This window comes from Phascolarctos cinereus, unplaced genomic scaffold, assembly GCF_003287225.1.
Source record: "Phascolarctos cinereus isolate Bilbo 61053 unplaced genomic scaffold, phaCin_HiC Scaffold_8;HRSCAF=390, whole genome shotgun sequence".
NCBI lineage: Eukaryota > Metazoa > Chordata > Mammalia > Diprotodontia > Phascolarctidae > Phascolarctos > Phascolarctos cinereus.
This window is the reverse complement of record NW_027556291.1, coordinates 68,392,657-68,411,210: the sequence shown is the minus strand read 5'-3', so window position 1 is coordinate 68,411,210 and position 18,554 is coordinate 68,392,657. Positions and strand designations below refer to the sequence as shown.

The 18,554-nt window shown below is 44.9% G+C and overlaps 1 pseudogene; it reads left to right on the top strand.

Annotated features, from left to right (window-relative positions):
• The first annotated feature begins 1,077 nt into the window (after positions 1-1,077).
• Positions 1,078-18,554, top strand: part of LOC110203158 (proline-rich protein PRCC-like) — a 69,269-nt pseudogene continuing 51,792 nt past the window's right edge.

Below are 18,554 nucleotides of genomic sequence, written 5' to 3'. Positions count from 1 at the left end.
GTTTTATTTAGTTACTTCTCTAGATATTTGCTCCAAATGTATGGGAACAAAGATCTTCCTTATATCTCTCACCTATATTTCTGGCCTCATATTGACCAACAATTGGATCTTATTCCTGCTTCTGGCCTCTTCACCCTCTCCTGGGCTCTCACCTGAAGCCCCAGGAAGATGTTCAAGGAGGGTTCTGGGTGAAGCAGCTAGGGGTCATCCCCCTTACTTCAGAAATAAACACAACATTTAGGGAAGTCATGGATTTTACTAGGGCTCACCCTGCTCACTGTGTTTCCCAGACTGGCCCAAAGTTGGGAACAGGCAGGTTCTGTTTGCCCTTCCCTGAAGCTCACAGTCATAACTGAACCCCCTAGTTCTTGGGAAACCTGCCCAGAGGCTTCTGCGGAGTGCCTTCCGGGGATCCTCAGCCCATGATGCTTGGTTCTCAGAGGAGGAAGAGGTGGAGGCTGGACTTAAGGTCTGCCTCTGGCTTTTACTGGTTGTATGATCTTGGCCATGTCCCTGTCCTTCTCTTGATCTCAGTTATGTTTTCTCTAAATCAGGAGGTTGGATCAGATGAGCTCTGGGGTCTCTTTTAGTCATAAAACCTGTCCACACCTGTAAGTGCATTCAGACTCTATCCCCACATCCACACCCATCCATCAATGTTAGCCAATTGCCCCTCACTGCCCACTGGAGAAGACCATCCTAGTTTAATGTTTTCCCTTGGGAAAGCTCCCCATCAGCAAGCTCTGCCCTTATTCTAAGCCTAAAAACTGGAAGAAATCCAATAATTCTTCCTGGACTTGCCTCCTGAACCAGAGGTGCCCCCACCCCTCACCTCACAGTTACAGTTACTGTCACACCCAAAGCCACAGGGACTGGAAAGAGAAGGCTCGGAAAGTTACCGTTTGGAACTGTTTCCCTACGATGGGCAGGCGTCCTGGGGTCTGGGCCTGATGTTTTCTGGCCCTTTTCTCCCATGCACAATAGAAAGAACCTCAGGTGGGCTTTGGGCAAGTGCACTGCCCTCTCTGCCCTCTCAGATCCCCACTCCAAGGCATCCTGGTCCTCAGGTTACAGCCAATGGGAGCTGAGTCTCGGCCGGTGACGTCAGCGCGCACCTTGATGAGCCGGTCGTCCTCCAACCAATCTGCTCCCTCAGCTCGCCCCGTCAGGTACCCTGCTCACCCGTTTCCATGGAAACAGCATCCATCCCAGTCACACACTATTGATGTCATTTTCTGCCCTCCCTCGGGGCCCTCTCCCTCTCTCTTTCTTCCAAACACTTTCTCTTGCTCTTTCCCCTCCCCCACTGCCTCTACAGGTATCTGCAGCTGCCAGCTGGGGCTCTATCCACTGTGCCACCTAGCTGCCCCCAAGAGTCTTAACTGATATCTATTAAAATTGTTTCTTGGGGGCAGCTAGGTACTGCAGTGGATAGAGCACTGGTCCTGGAGTCAGTAGGACCTGAGTTCAAATCTGGCAACAGACACATAACTAGCTGTGTGACCCTAGGCAAGTCACTGAACCCCAATTGCCTCACCAAACAAAGAAAATTTATGAAATTATTTTACTGCAGGTACATGAGTGTTAGGGTACACAACTGTAGGAGTCTGTGTGTGTGTGTGTGTGTGTGCGCACGCACACATGTGTATGTTGTGTGTTTCTCTTCCAAATTCCATTCCTCCAGGTTCAATCACTCCTAACACCCTGAATTAGATAATATTGGAGCTTGTTTCATGGAGGCCACATTTTTCTGTATTGTGCCTTCCTTTAGATTTCTATTAACTAAAATATTTGCTCCAATCTCTTTGAGCCTATTGAAGAAGTGTTCATACCCCTCCTAGTGAAGTTGCTCTCCTATATTTCTGGCCCCATTTTGACAAAGAATTGGATTTTGCTCCTGCTTCTGGCCTCTTCAGGCTGTTTGCATAAGGGGACTATTTTATTGATAGATGTGCATGAGGCTGATCTAGGAAGGGTGGGAGAGAAGCCCCCTTTTCCTGGTAGGCAGAACCCCACTGAGCTGCCCTGGGATGAAAGGAAAGGGCATCTGAGCTCTGCTCAGGGGTTATTCTGCTTCCTTTCCCACCCTGAATCCCAGAGACCCCCTTCTGCAGCCCAAGGAGGTCCCTTTTCACAGCTGAAAATACTCTGCTCCATTCTATGGATAACCTCCACCTTCCTTCCCCTCAATGAAAGCCCAACTGCCACCCAGCCCACCTCCACCAAGCAGCAGTTGACCCCTGCCTCTCCAAGGCTTGTCTCTTTAGGCCAAGGCTTTACCACCATTAACACACTGGGAATGTCCAAGGCACACCTTTTCCCTCACTAGACCAGGATTTCTCTGGGAGCAGGAAACAGGGACCTTGCCAAGACTCATTCTTGCAAGCCCCAGGATAATGTTCAATTAGGACTCTGAGTGAAGCAGGTGGGGGTCATCACCCTTATTTCAGAAGTTGAAGAAAGTGTTTCACAGAAGTCATGGGATTTGCTTAGCCTCACTCTGTTAAGTGTGTGCCCCAGGCCGGCCCAAAGCTGAGGGGGAACAGGTGCTTTTTACTTAATCCCACAGTAATGATTTAAAACATCCCAAACGTCAGGGCTATGCGGAACATGCCCACTGAATTCTGGGGAGACCCTTTTCAGGGACATTGGGCTCATGAAGCTTAGCTGTCAGAGGAAGGAGAGGCCAAGCTGGAAGCCAGCTAGCCTGGCAGGCAAGAGAGATCTGGGTTCAAGGCCTGGGTCTGCCCTCATTGGCTCTGTGACCTTGGACATGTCCCTGGCCTCCTCTTGACCTCAGACACACTTTTTCTCAAAAGAGGAGGTTGGTCAAATGACCTCTGAGATCTCTTTTAGCTCTCCATCTTACCTAAATCTGAAAGCCCATTTGGACCCAATCCCCCCTACCCCTGCCTTCCACACCCAACCACCTTCTCTGGCTGAGAAGACCCTGCTCCTCTAATGTTTTACTTTGGGGTATTCCCCAGTCACAAAATTCTACTTTGCTCTAAGTCCATAGGCCAAATGAGAACTAGAAAGAGCCCCATTGCACACAGGTGAGGTTACCCTCAGAGCCCATGGAGGTAGAAGGCAAAAGTTCCTTAGTGTCCAACTGAGAACCATTTCTCTCCCTTTTCTGAAGGGTCCAAGGGTCTGGGATATCACTTTGGTGGCCTCTCTTGGCAGCTGCTCAAGCCTCTGAACCTCAGGTGACCATTGGGTACATTTCTCATCCCCCAGGATTCTCTTGCTCCTCAAATCCTCACTCCCAGCCCAGAGGTGTGGACAGGGAGCCAAAAGTCAAGCAGAACTGAATCTGGGCAAGGTGGACCCCCCAGTGAGAGCCGATGGCAAGTAACATGGATGTTCACTTTGGTGAGTCAGGAGGCCCCAACGTGAAAAGCCTGCAGCACCGTCTAGTAATTCTACATTAACACGTATGTTTTCATACATATGTGTATATATTTGTATATACACATACATATATATACACATACATATATATACACATACATATATATATACACATACATATATATACACATACATATATATACACATACATATATATACACAAATATATAGCAAGATACAGAGAATATATGAATAGGCAAAGAATATATGACAACTCATTCTTATGAATATGGTGAATTAATTCACATGTAAATACTCCCATTCTCTCCATACATTCAAATACCTAAATACTCACATAGTTCTCTACATACAGTCTATGGCCACAGAGGTAGAAATTGAAACAAAGTAGTAAGTGTTCACGATGAAACTATGTTAAGTTTTAAGTCATATAATCCGGTTTTTTCTTTTCCTAGGGTAGCTAGATCACACAGTGAACAGAGTGCTGGGACTGGCGTCAGGAAGGCTCCCCTTCCAGACTCCAAATCTAACCTTAGACAATTACAAGTTGTGTGACCCTGGACAAGTGACTTAACCCTCAGTTTCCTCATCTATCAAATGAGCTGGAGAAGGAAATGGCAAAGCACTCTACTATCTTGGTCAGAAAACTTTAAATGGAGTCACAGAGAGTCAAATGTGATTGAAACACAATAAAAGAATCTTTTTTCTTGTACCTCTGCTGTTATATTTGTTCAGTCATGTATGACTCTTCATGACCCTGTTGGGGATGTTCTTCGCCAAGATAATGGACTGATTTGCCATTTCTCTCTCCAGCTTATTTGATATATGAGGAAACTCAGGTAAAAACATTAAATGACTTGCCCAAGGGCACAAAGCTAGTAAGTTTCTGAGAGACGATTGGAACTCAAGCCTTCCTGATTGCTGGCAATCTTTCTATTGCGCCACCTAGGTGCTCTACAAGTTTATCTACACGTGTGCAAATATTTGCATAAAAATACATATGTATGTAGATATAAATGTACTATAGATGGTCAACATGTCTATACAGCATGTAGATTTGGCTACATGGTGCCTCTATGAGATTGCCAGCAGCCCTGGGAGATAAGGGATGGATTTGATTACCCTTTGAGGAAAGGAAGCCCCAGACAGAGGTGTTCTTGGATTACCCAGCAGGGGTGGGGAACCTGCAGCCTCCAGAGTACATGTGGCCCTCTAGGTCCTCAACTGTGGCCCTTCAACTGAATCCAAACTTCACAGAACAAAAGTTTGGGTTCAATCAGGGCCGCAGGTGACCTCCAGGCCTTAGGCTGTCCACCTCTGAATCTTAGTGGATGGAGTTGAGGTCTGGAAATTATTTTCATCCGATATTTTTACACTCAATCTTTGTGTCAAACTTTATGCTTCATAGCCTTCTGAACAAGGTTACCCCATCCCCTCTGAAGATATGTGGGCCTCAATATTAATGTGGTAGCTACTTTCCAGGAAAGCTTGAGAAACTTTGTGGTGAATGTAATAATAGGTAATAGTTACCATTTCTAAAGTCTTTTCAGGTTTGTAAAGGACTTTACAAATATGGTCTCACGTGATCTTCACAGCAAAACCAGGCAGTAGGTGCTTTTCTCCTTCCGATTTTACAGTTGAGTAAACTGAGGCAGGCATATGTTAAGTGATTTGCCTAGGATCTCTCAGAGCTGTTCAGTGTGTGAGACTGGATTTGAACCTGGATTTATCCTGACTTTAGGCTCAGTGCTCTATCCACTGTGCTACCTAGCTGACTACTTCTACCAGAGACTAATAGAATATTACTGGGGTATAAGAAATGATAAATATGAAGGTTTTAGAGAAATTTGGGAAGACTTAAGGATATGAATACAGAGTAAAATCAGCAAAACTAATAAAAAGAAAAAGTGGCAGCTGGGTTTCAATAAGCTATATGGAAAAGAAAGTGCTATAACAAATGATAGCATGAGCAGTGCTTGTGTATATGTGTGTGTGGGAGGGAGAGAGAGAGAGAGAGAGAGAGAGAGAGAGAGAGAGAGAGAGAGAGAGAGAGAGAGAGAGGGAGGCAGGGAGGAGGGAGAGAGAGAGAGAGAGAGAGAGAGAGAGAGAGAGAGAGAGAGAGAGAGAGAGAGAGAGAGGAGAGAGAGAGACAGAGAGACAGAGCGACAGAGAACAAGTAAAAGAGGGAGGGAAGGAGAAAGACAGAAAGAACACAAATACATACACTATGTCTTTCCAATCATTAGTAGTAATGTGGAATGGGTCAGGGTAGAAGGGTTTTTATCATGGGACACATCTTTGTCTCTTGTACTTTACTTAGATTGGTATTAACTTTGGCATTTCCTTAAATAAATTAAGTGTTAAAGCTCTAGTCCAGCCACTCAGCCTGGTGATGAAATGTTTGTAGCTCTTATGGTGAAGTTGTTCTCCCATGTTTCCAGCCTCATTTTGACCAAAAAGTGGATTGGTCTCCTTCTGGCCTCTTCAGCTTCTCCTGGGATTTCCACCTCCAAGCCCCAGGAATATGTTCAAGGATGGTTTTGGGTGAAGTAGGTAGGGGTCATCCCTCTTTTTTAACAAATGGACAAAACAATCAGGGAAAGCATGGATTTTGCCAAGGCTCACCCTGCTCACTGTGCATCCCAGCCTGGCCCAAAGCTGGGTACAAATGGGCTCAGGTTGCCCTTCTCTTATTCCCACAGTCATAACTGAAGATTCCCAGAACCCCTATTTCTATGGAGAACTTGCCTTCCAGCTTCTGGGGAGAGCCTTCCCAGAGACCCTCAGCCCATGAAGCTTGGCTCTCAGAGGAGGAAGATGTAGAGCCTGGGCTCAAGTTCTGGGTCTGGCCCATTACTGGCCATGTGACCTTGGCCATGTCCTTGTTCTCCTTTACACCTCAGTTATGTTTTCTCTAAATTAGGAGCTTGGACCAGATGAGCTGTGGGGTCTCTTTGAGCCCTAATCCCTATCCACACCTGTAAGTGCATTCAGATTCTGTCCTCATATCCACACCTCTCCCCCAGTGTTAGCCAACTGCCCCTCCCTCCACAGCTGAGAAAACCCTGCTGTTCTCATGCTTTCCCTTAGGGCAACCCCCCCCATCACAAGTTCTGCCCTTATTCTAACCCTAAAGATTGGAATAAATCCCATAGCTCTTCCTGGACCAGAGTCTAGAATACACGTGCATGCCCCCATATTCCAGGGCCCGTCCGACCTCAGAATGCAGGGGATGGAAGGAAGGAGGCCTGCTGGGATCATTTTCCTACCATGGGTAGCACTTCTGGTGTCTGGACCCTTGTTTTCCATGCTCCAGAGACAGAGCTTCATGGAGGTTGGGCGGGTCCCCTGGACTCTCTCCTCTCAGATACCCATTCCCAGCCCTGGGGGTCCTCAGGGAGCCACCAGCCAAGCAGACTGAGTCTAAACAAGGTGGACCCCCCCACACCTCTGCTGAGCGCCTTTGGCCGGTGAAGTCAGCGCCCACCTTGGTGTGGCAGGAGACCTGCAGACTATCAATGCTGAGAGACCAAAGAGTGTCTTTTCACCACTTTATATGTGTCCTACTGCCCGGGATGGAGTTCCTGCTAAGGATAGGTTCATAATCCATGTTGATGGAAGCCCATTCATTCAGGAAAATAATTTGGTATTAAGCCTAAAAACTCACTTAAAATGGGAGTGCCCTTATAGCTTATACGTTGCTGACTTTATACTGCAAAGAGACCAAAAACAGGTTCTTATACCACGTGTCCCAAAAGTCTTAATGCAGCTTTACATTCTTAAACTTTGAGAGTTTAAAGTTTTGGGGTATATATCAAAATATTCACCCCCACACTATGTGGTCACAAAGTAAATAAAGTAGAGCTTTATTGATTTCAGAAATGAATGAATTGTTGAGAGTGAGGGAAAAAGCATGTACCACGTTTCACCTCTGGCCCGGCACATAGTAGGTATGCATAATGACTGTCTACCATTGACTACTACAGCCCAGGAACTAGTTAAGTGCTCTACACATATGATCCACATGCTTCACACAAAGGCACTGTGTGGTAGTATTCTAATCCCCATTTTGAATTTAAGGACACTGAGGCAGGCAGAAGTTAAGTGAGTTGCCTAGGATCTCACAGAGCTGGTCAATGTGTGATACTGGATTTGAACTCTGGGCTTTCTACCTTCAGGCTCAGTGCTCTATCCACTGTGCTACCCAGCTGCCTAATGGTACCAGACTATAATAACATGCTACTGGGCTGTAAGAAATGACAAATATGAAGATTTCAGAGAAATTTGGGAAGACTTACGGATATGAATACAGAGTAAAACCAGTAAAACATTATACAGCTTGACTGAAAAACCTAAATGGAAAGGAAAAATGCTATATGAAATGATTGTATACAAGGGGTGTGTGTGTGCGTGTGTGTGTGTGTATCTGTGTGTGAGAGAGAGGCACAGAGAGACAGAGAGAGACAGAGACAGAGACAGAAAGAGGGAGAAGGAGAGAAGATGAGACAAGAAGAGGGAAGGAGAGAAAGAAAGAAAGAGGGAGGGAAACAGAAAGACAAATAGAGAGAAGGTGTGTCCTTTCCTCAATGCACAACTTCTTTTCAATCATTAATAAAAATGTGAAATGGGTCAGGGTGGAAGGGTTTTTATCATGGGACATATCTTTCTCTCTTGTACTTTCCTTAGATTGGCATTAACTTCAGTATTAGTTTAAAGAAATTAAGTAATTAACAGTGCAGTCCAGTCACTCTGCCTGGTGATGAAGTGTTTATAGCACTCCTGGTAAAGTTACTCTCCCATATTTCAGGCCTCATTTTGACCAACCATTGGATTTGGCTCTAGCTACTGGACTCTTCAGCCTCTCTCTGGGCTATCACCTGCAAGCCCCAGGAAAATGTTCAAGGAGAGTACTGGGTGAAGCAGCTGGGGATCATCTCCCTTACATCACAAATGGAGAAAACAATGAGGGAAGGCATGGATTTTACTAAGGCTCAGACAGCTCACTGTGTATCCCAGGCTGGCCCAAAGCTGGGTACAAGGGCTTGGGTTACCCTTCCCTAAAGCCCACAGTCATAACTGAAGACTCCCACAACCCCTAGTTCTTTGGGGAACCTGCCCTCCAGCTTCTGCAGAGAGCCTTCCCAGGGACTCTTGGTCTATGAATCTTGGCTCTCACAGGAGGAAGAGGTTGAGGCTGAGCTGGAAGCTGGGATCTTTCCCTTACTGCCCTTGTGACCTTGGCTGTGTAACCCTGCCCTCTTGTTAACCTCAGTTATGCTTTCTCCAAATTGTGAGGTTGGACCAGATGAACTCTGGGGTCTCTTTTAGCCCTAAACCCTATCCTCACCTATAAGTGCATTCAGACTCTACCCACACAACCATACCCTCCTCCAATGATAGCCAACTGCCCCATACTCCCCAGCTGAGCAGACCCTGCTAGTCTCATCCTTTCCCTTGGGACAGCCCCCATCAGTAAGTTCTACCTTTATTCTCACCCTAAAGATTGTAATAAATCCAATGCTTCTTCCTGAACCAGAGGAGCCCCTCCCCGCCACCACTCACAACCGCTTCTTCTCACAAGGACTGTCAGACCTGAGAGCTCAGGTGGGTGGAAGGAAAAGGTCCCATAGAGACATGGTTGTGACCATTTTGCTACTAAGGGCAGGAGTCCTGGGGTCAGGGGCCTGTGTTTCCTGACCCCTTGTTTCCCATGAACAGGAGTCTGAGCCTCAGGGGGTCTTTGGGTGGTTCCCCTGGCCTCTATCCCCTCTCAGGTATCCACTTCTAGCTCTAGGGGTCCTCAGAGAGCCATCAGCCAATGGCAGCTTAGTCTGGCCAAAGTGGACCACCTCCCACTCGCCTCTCTGCCTCATGCCCATGGCCATTGACGTCAGTGTGTACTTAGGTCAGGCAGGAGTCCTCCTCCAGCCAATCATGTTGCTCCCTCCACTGGCCCCCATCCTGCATTCCATTGGTCTGTTACCATGGAGACAGCATCGTTTCCCCTCGCATGCTATTGGTCTAATTTTCTCCTGCTCCTCAGGCCTTCTGCAGTACCTTTCCTTCTTTCCTGCCCCCACACCTTCTCCAGCTCATTGTCTGTTCCTCCAAACTTTTTTCTGACTCATTTTCACCTCCCCTCACTGTAGCTACAAGTTTCTCAAGCTCCCAGCAGAGTGTCCTGAGTGTTAGCATTTGGGGAGCAGGGGAAGGGAGAGGGAGCTCCCCAGGGACTAGGACTGATGCCTTGGACTGGATACGCTTGGATATGGGTGGATGCATATACACACTTGACTTTTATGTTCTTATATAGAACAAAAACATGTATATATTTCATTTATCTTTCTTCCCTGTGTTCATCTATGAATACTCATATATATGACTATAGTCTCTCTCCTAAAATATACATACTTCATATTTATATATATGAATATATAGACAATATATGTCAACTCATACATAAGAAGACAGAATAGATTCACAAATATATACATATGTATATACTCAGGTTCTTTTCCTTCATTCCTATGTACATGTTCTCATTTATGCTTTCTGTAAATTCACTAATATGACTCATTCATTCTATCTCCTCATAAACATTAGTAACCACTCTCTCTTTTCCTACCTGTTTGAGTACTCACACATTCACTCTATTCATTGATATGAGTACCCATATTCTCTCTTTTCATGTATATGTTTGTGTGTGTATGCTGACATTCTTTGGCTATGTTCGCTGATAAGAGTTCTCTCATATCCTCCCTAAATACCTGAAAATATTCTACTGCTTCTTTTCCTGTGAGAGAATTTAGGAAGCCTCCTGTGTCTGAACACAATGAATTTATCAGTACTCATATATAGGAATATCGATGGAGAATAAGGGTACCCTTAGGTACAGGCATATACACTGAAGGAGTACTCATAAATGAAGTCCTCATAGGAATGGAGGAAGACTCAATAAGTGTTCATATAGGGGACCTTCTAGAGAGAAGACAAGAATAATCACACATTAGTCAAAGGAGACTAGATTGTATATTTATACACACTGAATAGACAATTGATCATATATATCTTTCTCTACAGAAAATGGGGGATCCCATATATAGATATTGTTTAATATATAAGAAGGATATGTGAATAATGAAATATGAGCAGCAGGGATGTATGATGTAGTATTCATATGTAAAGAGAACTTTTCAGTATTAAGTTGTGTGGATACAGTGAGAAAAGGGATAAGCCCTCATACATATCAAAATACAAATGGAAGATAGGAATCCTCACCTATGAAGAGACATGTCCAGATCTTTTCCCATGAGATTTGCCTTAGTAATTAACCTTCTCAGGCTGTTTTTCCTTTGTCTACCAACCTCTCCACTTCTCAAGTCAATCACATGTTTCTGAAGGCCCTCTGGAGACCCCCTTTCATTTCCTCACCATCTTTACTATTTGATCTTGATTACAACATTTTATGAAATGATTGTACTGGAGGTGCAGGAGTGTGCCCATCCATAAATGTAGGAGCATGTGTGTTACCGCGTGTGAGTGTGTCTGTTTGTCTGTGTCTGTGTATGGGCGTCCTAACTTCCATCCCAACCCCTCTTAATCATTACTGATAACCCATACTTTCTTTCCTATCATTGAAAGCCCCACTGCCATCCATCTCATGAAGCAGTTCTTGATCCCTACCTCTCCAGGGCTTGCTGCCTTTCACCAAGGCTTTGCTACCACTAACACATTGGGCATGCCCAAAGAACTTCTTTTCCCTCACTGGACCAGAAGTTCTCTGAGGGTAGGAAACAGGGACATTTCCAAGCTGAAACCTCCAACTGCCATGAAAATGTTCTGGTAGGACTCTGGGTGAAGCAGCTGTGGGTCACCTCCTTATTTCACAAATGGAAGAAACCCACTCAGGGAAGACATGGGTTTTTTTTAAGGTTCGGTCTGTTGAAAGTCTATCCCAGACTGGCTCAATGCTGAGGGACCTTGGTTTGCCTTTCACTCAACTCCACATTGATGATAGCCCAGACTCCCTGACCCTCCACAAAAGGGAGAGAAATAATCCTCAACTGGACACTACTGAACCTTTGCCTTCCACCTCCATGGGCTCTGAGGGTGACCTGATCTGTGGAGGATGAGGCTACTTCCAGTCTTCTTTTGCTGGAGGAACAGAAGAACTTCTTGGTTGGGGGCTACCCCGAAGAAAAGCATTACTAGAGAGGGTGGTTGGGTGGGGAAGGCATGTGGGGGTTGGGTCTGAATGTCCTTGTAGGTTTGGATAGAATGGGGGGCTAAAAGAAACCTCAGAACTCATCTAGTCCAGAGGTCTGGGATATTACTTTGGTTGCCTCTGTTGGCAGCTGCTCAGGCCCCTGAGCCTCAGGTGACCTTTGGGTCCATTTCTCATCTCCCAGGAGTCTCTTGCTCCTCAGATTGCCATTCCCAGCCCAGAGGTGTGCACAGAGAGCCAAAAGCCAAGAAGACCTAAATCTGGGCAAGGTGGACCCCCCAGTGAGAGCTGAGGGCAAGTAACATGGATGTCCTCTTTAGTGAGTCAGGAGGTCCTCACAAGGCAACGCTGCCCACCTTCTACTAATTCTACTTTAGTATGTATGTATTCACGTATACCAAGATAGAGAGAATATATGAATATGCAGAGAATACATGACAACTCATTCCTATGAATATCAAGAATATACTCATATGAGTACTCATATTTTCTCCATACATTCAAATACATAAATATTTATATTTCTCTACATACAGTGTATGACCAGAAAGGTAGAAATTAAAACAGAGAAGTAAGTGTTCATGGACAAAATGTGATAAATTTTACATCATATAATGCTGTCTGTTCTTTTCTTAGGGTAGCTAAGTTACCCAGCAGACAGAGTGCTGGGCCTGGAGTCAGCAGGGCTCATCTTACTGAGTTCAAATCTAGCCTAAGACCCTTGCTAGTTGTGAGACCCTGGTCAAGTCACTTGCCCCTCAGTTTCCTCAACTGTAAAATGAGCTGGAGAAGGAAATGGCCAAGCACTCCACTCTCTTGGCCAAAAACCTTTGAATGGGGTAAGAAAGAGTCAGACAGGATTGAAAGACAAAGAAAAACTAAGTATTTTCTTCTACCTTTGTTATTGTTGTTCTTTATGTACAGTCATGTCTGATTCTTCATGACCTCATAGGGGGTATCTTTGGCCAAGATACTGGAGTGATTTGCCATTTCCCTCTCTAGCTCTTTTGACATATGAAGAAACTGAGACAAAAATGTTAAGTGACTTGCCCAGGGTCACACAGCCAGTAAGTTTCTGCAAATAGATTTGAACTCAACTCTTCCTGATTGCTGGCACACTATCTATTATGCCACCTAGGTGCTCTCTGTGTTTCTCTACATATGTACAAATATTTATGTATAAATACATGCGTACGTAGATTTTTAAAGTGCTATAGATAATCATGTTGTCTATAGAGCATATAGATGTAGCTACATGGTGTCTCTATAAGACTACCAGCGGCCCTAGGAGATAGGGGATGTATTTGATTATCCTTTGACAAAAGAAGGCCCCATGCCATCTCTGTCTTCCCCATCCACAAATAATAGAATCAGGTGTTCTTGGATTACCTAGCAGGGGTGGGGAATCTGCAGCTGCCACACTACATGTGGCCCTCTAGGTCCTCAAGTGTGGCCTTTCAAATGAATCTAAACTTCAGAGAACAAAAGTTTGGATTCACTAAAAGGGCCACACTTCAGGGACTAGAGGAGCACAGGTGGCCTCCAGGCCTCAGGGTGCCCACCCCTGAGTCCTAGTGGATGGAGTTTAGGTCTGGACATTATTTTCACCTGATTGTTTTACCCTCAATCTTTGTGTCAAACCTTATGCTTCCCTAGCCTTCTGAACAAGGTTACTCCATCCTCTCTGAAGATATGTGGGCTTCAGTATTGATTTTGTAGCTACTTTCCAAGAAAGTTTGAGAATGTTTGTGGTGAATGTAATGATAGCTAATAGCTACCATTCCTAAAGTCTTTTGATGTTTGCAAAGCACTTTACAAAGATGACCTCCTCTGATCCTCACAACAAACTTGGGAGGTAGGTGCTCTTCTCCTCCTGACTTTACAGTTGAGGAAACTGAGGCAGGCAGAAGTTACATGATTTGCCTGGGATCTTACAGAGGTGGTCAATTTGTGAGACTGGATTTGAACTCTGGCCTTTCTGACTTCAGGCTCATTGTTCTATCCTCTGTGCTACCTAGCTGCCTAATGGTACCAGACTATAATAGAATGTATGTGTGCTATAAGAAATGTCAAATATAAAGAATTCAGAGAAACTTGGGAAGACTTCCATATATGAATACAGTGTAAAATAAGAAAAACCAGTAAAACAGCATGCAGAATGACTGCTAAAACCTAAATGGAGGGGGTAAGTAGGGTCTCAGCATATAGAGCACTTGCCCTGGAGTCAGGAAGACCTGAGTTCAAATCTAGTCTCAGACACTTGACACTTACTAGCTGTGTGACCCTGGGCATGTCACAGCCCCATTTGCCTCACCAAAGAGAAAAAAACCCTAAATGGAAAAGACAGTGCTATATGAAACGATTGTATAAGGTGTGTGTGTATGAGAGAGAGAGAGAGAGAGACAGAGAGACAGAGAGACAGAGAGAGAGAGAGGAGGGGCAGGAAGAAGGAGGGAGGAAGGGAAAGAGGGAGGGAAGAAGAAAGAGAGATAGAGAGAATATACAACATACAACCTCTTTCCAATTATTAGTAATAATGTGGAAAGGGTCAGGGTGGAATGCTCTTTATCATGCGATACATCTTTCTCTCTTGTACTTTCCTTACACTGGCATTAACTTAGATATTCGACTAAATTAAGTGATTAACAGTCCAGTCCTGCCACTCAACCTGGTAATGAAGTGTTCATAGCTCTCCTGGTGAAGCGGCTCTCCCATGTTTCTGGCCTCATTTTGACCAACGACTGGATTTGCCTCCTGCTTCTGGCCTGTTCACCTTTCCTGGACTATCACCTCCAAGCCCCAGGAAAATGTTCCAGGAGGGTTCTGGGTGAAGCAGCTAGGGGTCATCCCTCTTACTTCGCAAATGGACAAAACATTCAGGGAAGTTATGGATTTTACTAAGGCTCACCCTGCTCACTGTGTATCCCAGGCTGGCCCAAAGCTGGGTTTGGGGGTCTCCGTTTGGCCTTCCCTTAACTCCACAGTCATAACTGAAGACTCCCAGAACCCTTAGCTATTTGGAGAAGCTGCCCTTGACCTTCTGGGGTGTGTCATCCCAGGGACCCTCAGTCCATGAAGCTTCGCTGGCAGAGGAGGAAGAGGTGGAGGCTGGGCACAAGTCCTGGATCTGCCTATTACTGGCACTGTGACCTTGGCCATGTCCCTGCAATCCTCTTCACCTCAGTTATGTTTTCTCTAAATCAGGAGGTTAAACTAGGTGAGCTCTGGGGTCTCTTTTAGACCTACAACCATCCACTCCTATATGTGCATTCAAACTCTACCTCGACATCCATAACCCTTCCCCAAAGTCAACCAACTGCCCCTCACTCCCCAGCTGAGCATACCCTGCTAGTGGAATGCTTTCCCTTGGGGCAGCTCCCCATCACAAGTTCTGCCCTTATTCTAACCCAAAGATTGGAAGGAATACAATGGTTCTTCCTGGACCTGCCTTCTAAACCACAGCCCCCCTTCCCCCTCAAAGGGACTGTCACATCTCAAAACCCCAGGTAAGTGGAAAGAGAAGGTTCCAAAAGAAAAGATCCAGAAAGGGACCATTTGGGGACTGTTTCCTTATTATGGGCAGGAGTCCTGGAGTCTTGGGCTTATGCTTTCTGACACCTTATTTTCCATGCAATGGACAAAGCACCTCAGGTTGGCTTTGGGAGGGTCCACTGACCCTTCTTCCCTCTCACATATCAACTCCCAGCCCCCGAATCTGGGCAAGGTGGACCCCTCAGTGAGAGCTGATGGCAAGTAACATGGATGTCCAGTTTAGTGAGTCAGGAGGTCCCCATATGGCAACCCTGCCCCGCCCTCCACTAATTCTACATTAACATGGATATATTCATATATATATAGAGAGAGAGAGAATGAGAATATATAAATATTCAGAGAATATAACATATCATTCTTATAAATATCATGAATATAATATGTGAGTACTCATATTCTCTCTACACATTGACATACATAAATACTCACATATTTCTCTATATACAGTGTATGTCCACAAAGGTAGAAATTAAAACAGAGGAGTAAGGATTCATGGCCAAAACGTGGCAAGTTTTAAGTGATATTATTGAGGTCTGCGACGTTTAGACCCCTAAAGGACCAGATTATAGGATGGGGTTTTCTGGAATGAATTCACAGCCTCGACCATTCTTTGATTCAAGGTAGCAAAGATTTATTGTTAGGCTATGCAGCAGGCAGAGCTTCTTGAGGAACCTGCAACCTAACAGGAATGATGCTAATGCTGAAATAGGAAAAGCAGTGGATTATATGCCAAGAATGTTAATTAGGTGATAACTTACAACTACATCATTCATTACTGGAAACTGAGGGCAGGGGGTTTCCTAAGGGCCATGGTTTGGGTCTGTTATGTCTGTACCAAGATAGTTGGAGGAGCTGGCATCTACAGCTTGACCTCTGTATTGTACAGGGTAACTGTGGGCATCAGTGCTGGATGGTTCTCCTGGTACAAGATAGTCCTGGTCATACAAGGGAAATTCTACAGAGGTCAGCTTGTTCTTGTAATAGGGAGACACAGTTTGCCTCACTGGGCCCCCTCATGAGTCACTGCCAGAGACAGGGTCTTTGGGCTGGAGGCAAACAATCAGAAATAGTGTTTCTGACGACAGGGAGAAATATGACCTTAGAAATGGGGTCCCAGTACAATCATCCAAAGCACCCCATGGGTATAATGTTGTCTGTTCATTTCTTAGGGTAGCTAGATTACACAGGGGACAGAGTGCTGGGCCTGGAGTCAGGAAGGCTTCTTTTCCTGAGTTCAAATCTGGCCTTAGACACATGCTAGCTGTGTGACCCTGGCCATATTCCCCATAGAGCTAAGGGTTCTGCAAGTCTTCAGTTATGACTGTGGGTTTAAGGGAAGGGGCAACTGAACCTATCCGTACCCAGCTGTGGGCCAGCCTGGCATACACAGTGAGCAAGGTGAGCCTTAGTAAAATTCATGACTTCCCTGAATGTTTTGTCCACTTGTGAAGTAAGAGGGATGACCCCTAGCTGCTTCACCCAGAACCCTCCTGGAACATTTTCCTGGGGCTTGGAGGTGATAGATACATTTCTCATCCCCCAGGATTCTCTTGCTCCTCAAATCCTCACTCCCAGCCCAGAGGTGTGGACAGGGAGCCAAAAGTCAAGCAGAACTGAATCTGGGCAAGGTGGACCCCCCAGTGAGAGCCGATGGCAAGTAACATGGATGCCCCCTTTAGTGAGTCAGGAGGCCCCCATGTCGCAACCTTATCTTGCCTTCCACCAATTCTACATTAACATGTATGTTTATATACACACACACATATACACACACACACACACACACATATATACATATATATAAAGATAGAATATATGAATATGCAAAGAATATATGAGAATGCATTCCTACGAATATGGTGAATAAATTCACATGTAAGTACTCCCATTCTCTCTATACATTCAAATACCTAAATACTCACATAGTTCTCTACACACAGTCTGTGGCCACAAAGGTATAAATTGAGACAGAGGAGTAAGTTTTCACAACCAAAACTTGTTAAGTTTTAGAGTCATATAATAATGTCTGTTCTTTTCCTAAGGTAGCTAGATCACACAGTGAACAGAGTTCTGGGCCTGGGGTCAGGAAGGCTCCCCTTCCTGACTTCAAATCTAATCTTAGACACTTACTAGCTGTATGACCCTGGACGAGTCACTTAACCCTCAGTTTCATCATCTGTAAAATGAGCTGGAGAAGGAAATGGCAAACTGCTCCACTGTCTTGGCCAAAAAACTTTAAACAGGATCACAGAGAGTCAAGCAGGATTGAAACAACAACAAAAAACTGTTTTCTTATACCTTTGCTTTTGTTGTATTAAATTAGTCATGTCTGACTCTTCATGACCCTGTTGGGGGTTTTCTTGGCCAAGATAATGGACTGATTTGCCATTTCCCTCTCCAGCTCATTTGACATATTAGGAAACTGAGGCAAAAATGTTAAATGACTTGACCAAGTTCATACGGCTGGTAAGTTTCTGAGACAAAATTTGAACTGAAGTCTATCTGCTTGCTGGCAATCTTTCTATTATGTCACCTAGGTGCTCTGTATGTTTATCTACACATGTGCAAATATTTGTATGTAAATATACATGTTTGTAGATATATAGAGTACTATAAATAATCAACTTGTCTATAGAGTATATAGATGTAGCTGCATGGTGTCTCTATAAAATTGCCAGCAGCACTGGGAGATAGGGGATGTATTTGATTACCCTTTGAGGAAATGAGGGCCCATGCCATCTCTGTCCTGCACAGCCACAAATAGCAGACACAGGTATTCTTGGATTACCTAGCAGGGGTGGGGAACCTGCAGCCTCCAGACCACATGTGGCCCTCCAAGTCCTCAAGTGTGGCCCTTCATGTGAATCTAAACTTCACAGAACAAAAATTTGGATTCAATCAAAGGGCCACACTTGAGGACCTAGAGGGCCACAGGTGACCTCCAGGCCTCAGGTTGCCCACCCCTGAGTCCTAGTGGATAGAGTTTAGGTCTGGAAATTATTTTCACCTGGTTGTTTTACCCTCAATATTTGTGTCAAACTTTATGCTTCTATAGCCTTCCTAACAAGGTTGCCCCAGGCCCTCTGAAGATTTGTGGGCTTTGATGTTGATTTTGTAGCTACTTTCCAAGAAAGTTTGAGAATGTTTGTGGTGAATGTAATAGTAGGTAATACCTACCATTTCCAAAGTGTTTTGAGTTTGTAAAGGACTTTACAAACATGATCTCATCTGGTCTTCACAGGAAAACCAGGCAATAGGTTCTTTTGTCCTCCTGATTTTACTGTTGAGGGAACTGAGACAGGCATAGGTTAAGTGATTTGCCTAGGACCTCCCAGAGCTGTTTAGTGTGTGAGACTGGATTTGAACCTGGGTTTATCCTGACTTCAGGCTCAGTGCTCTATCACTG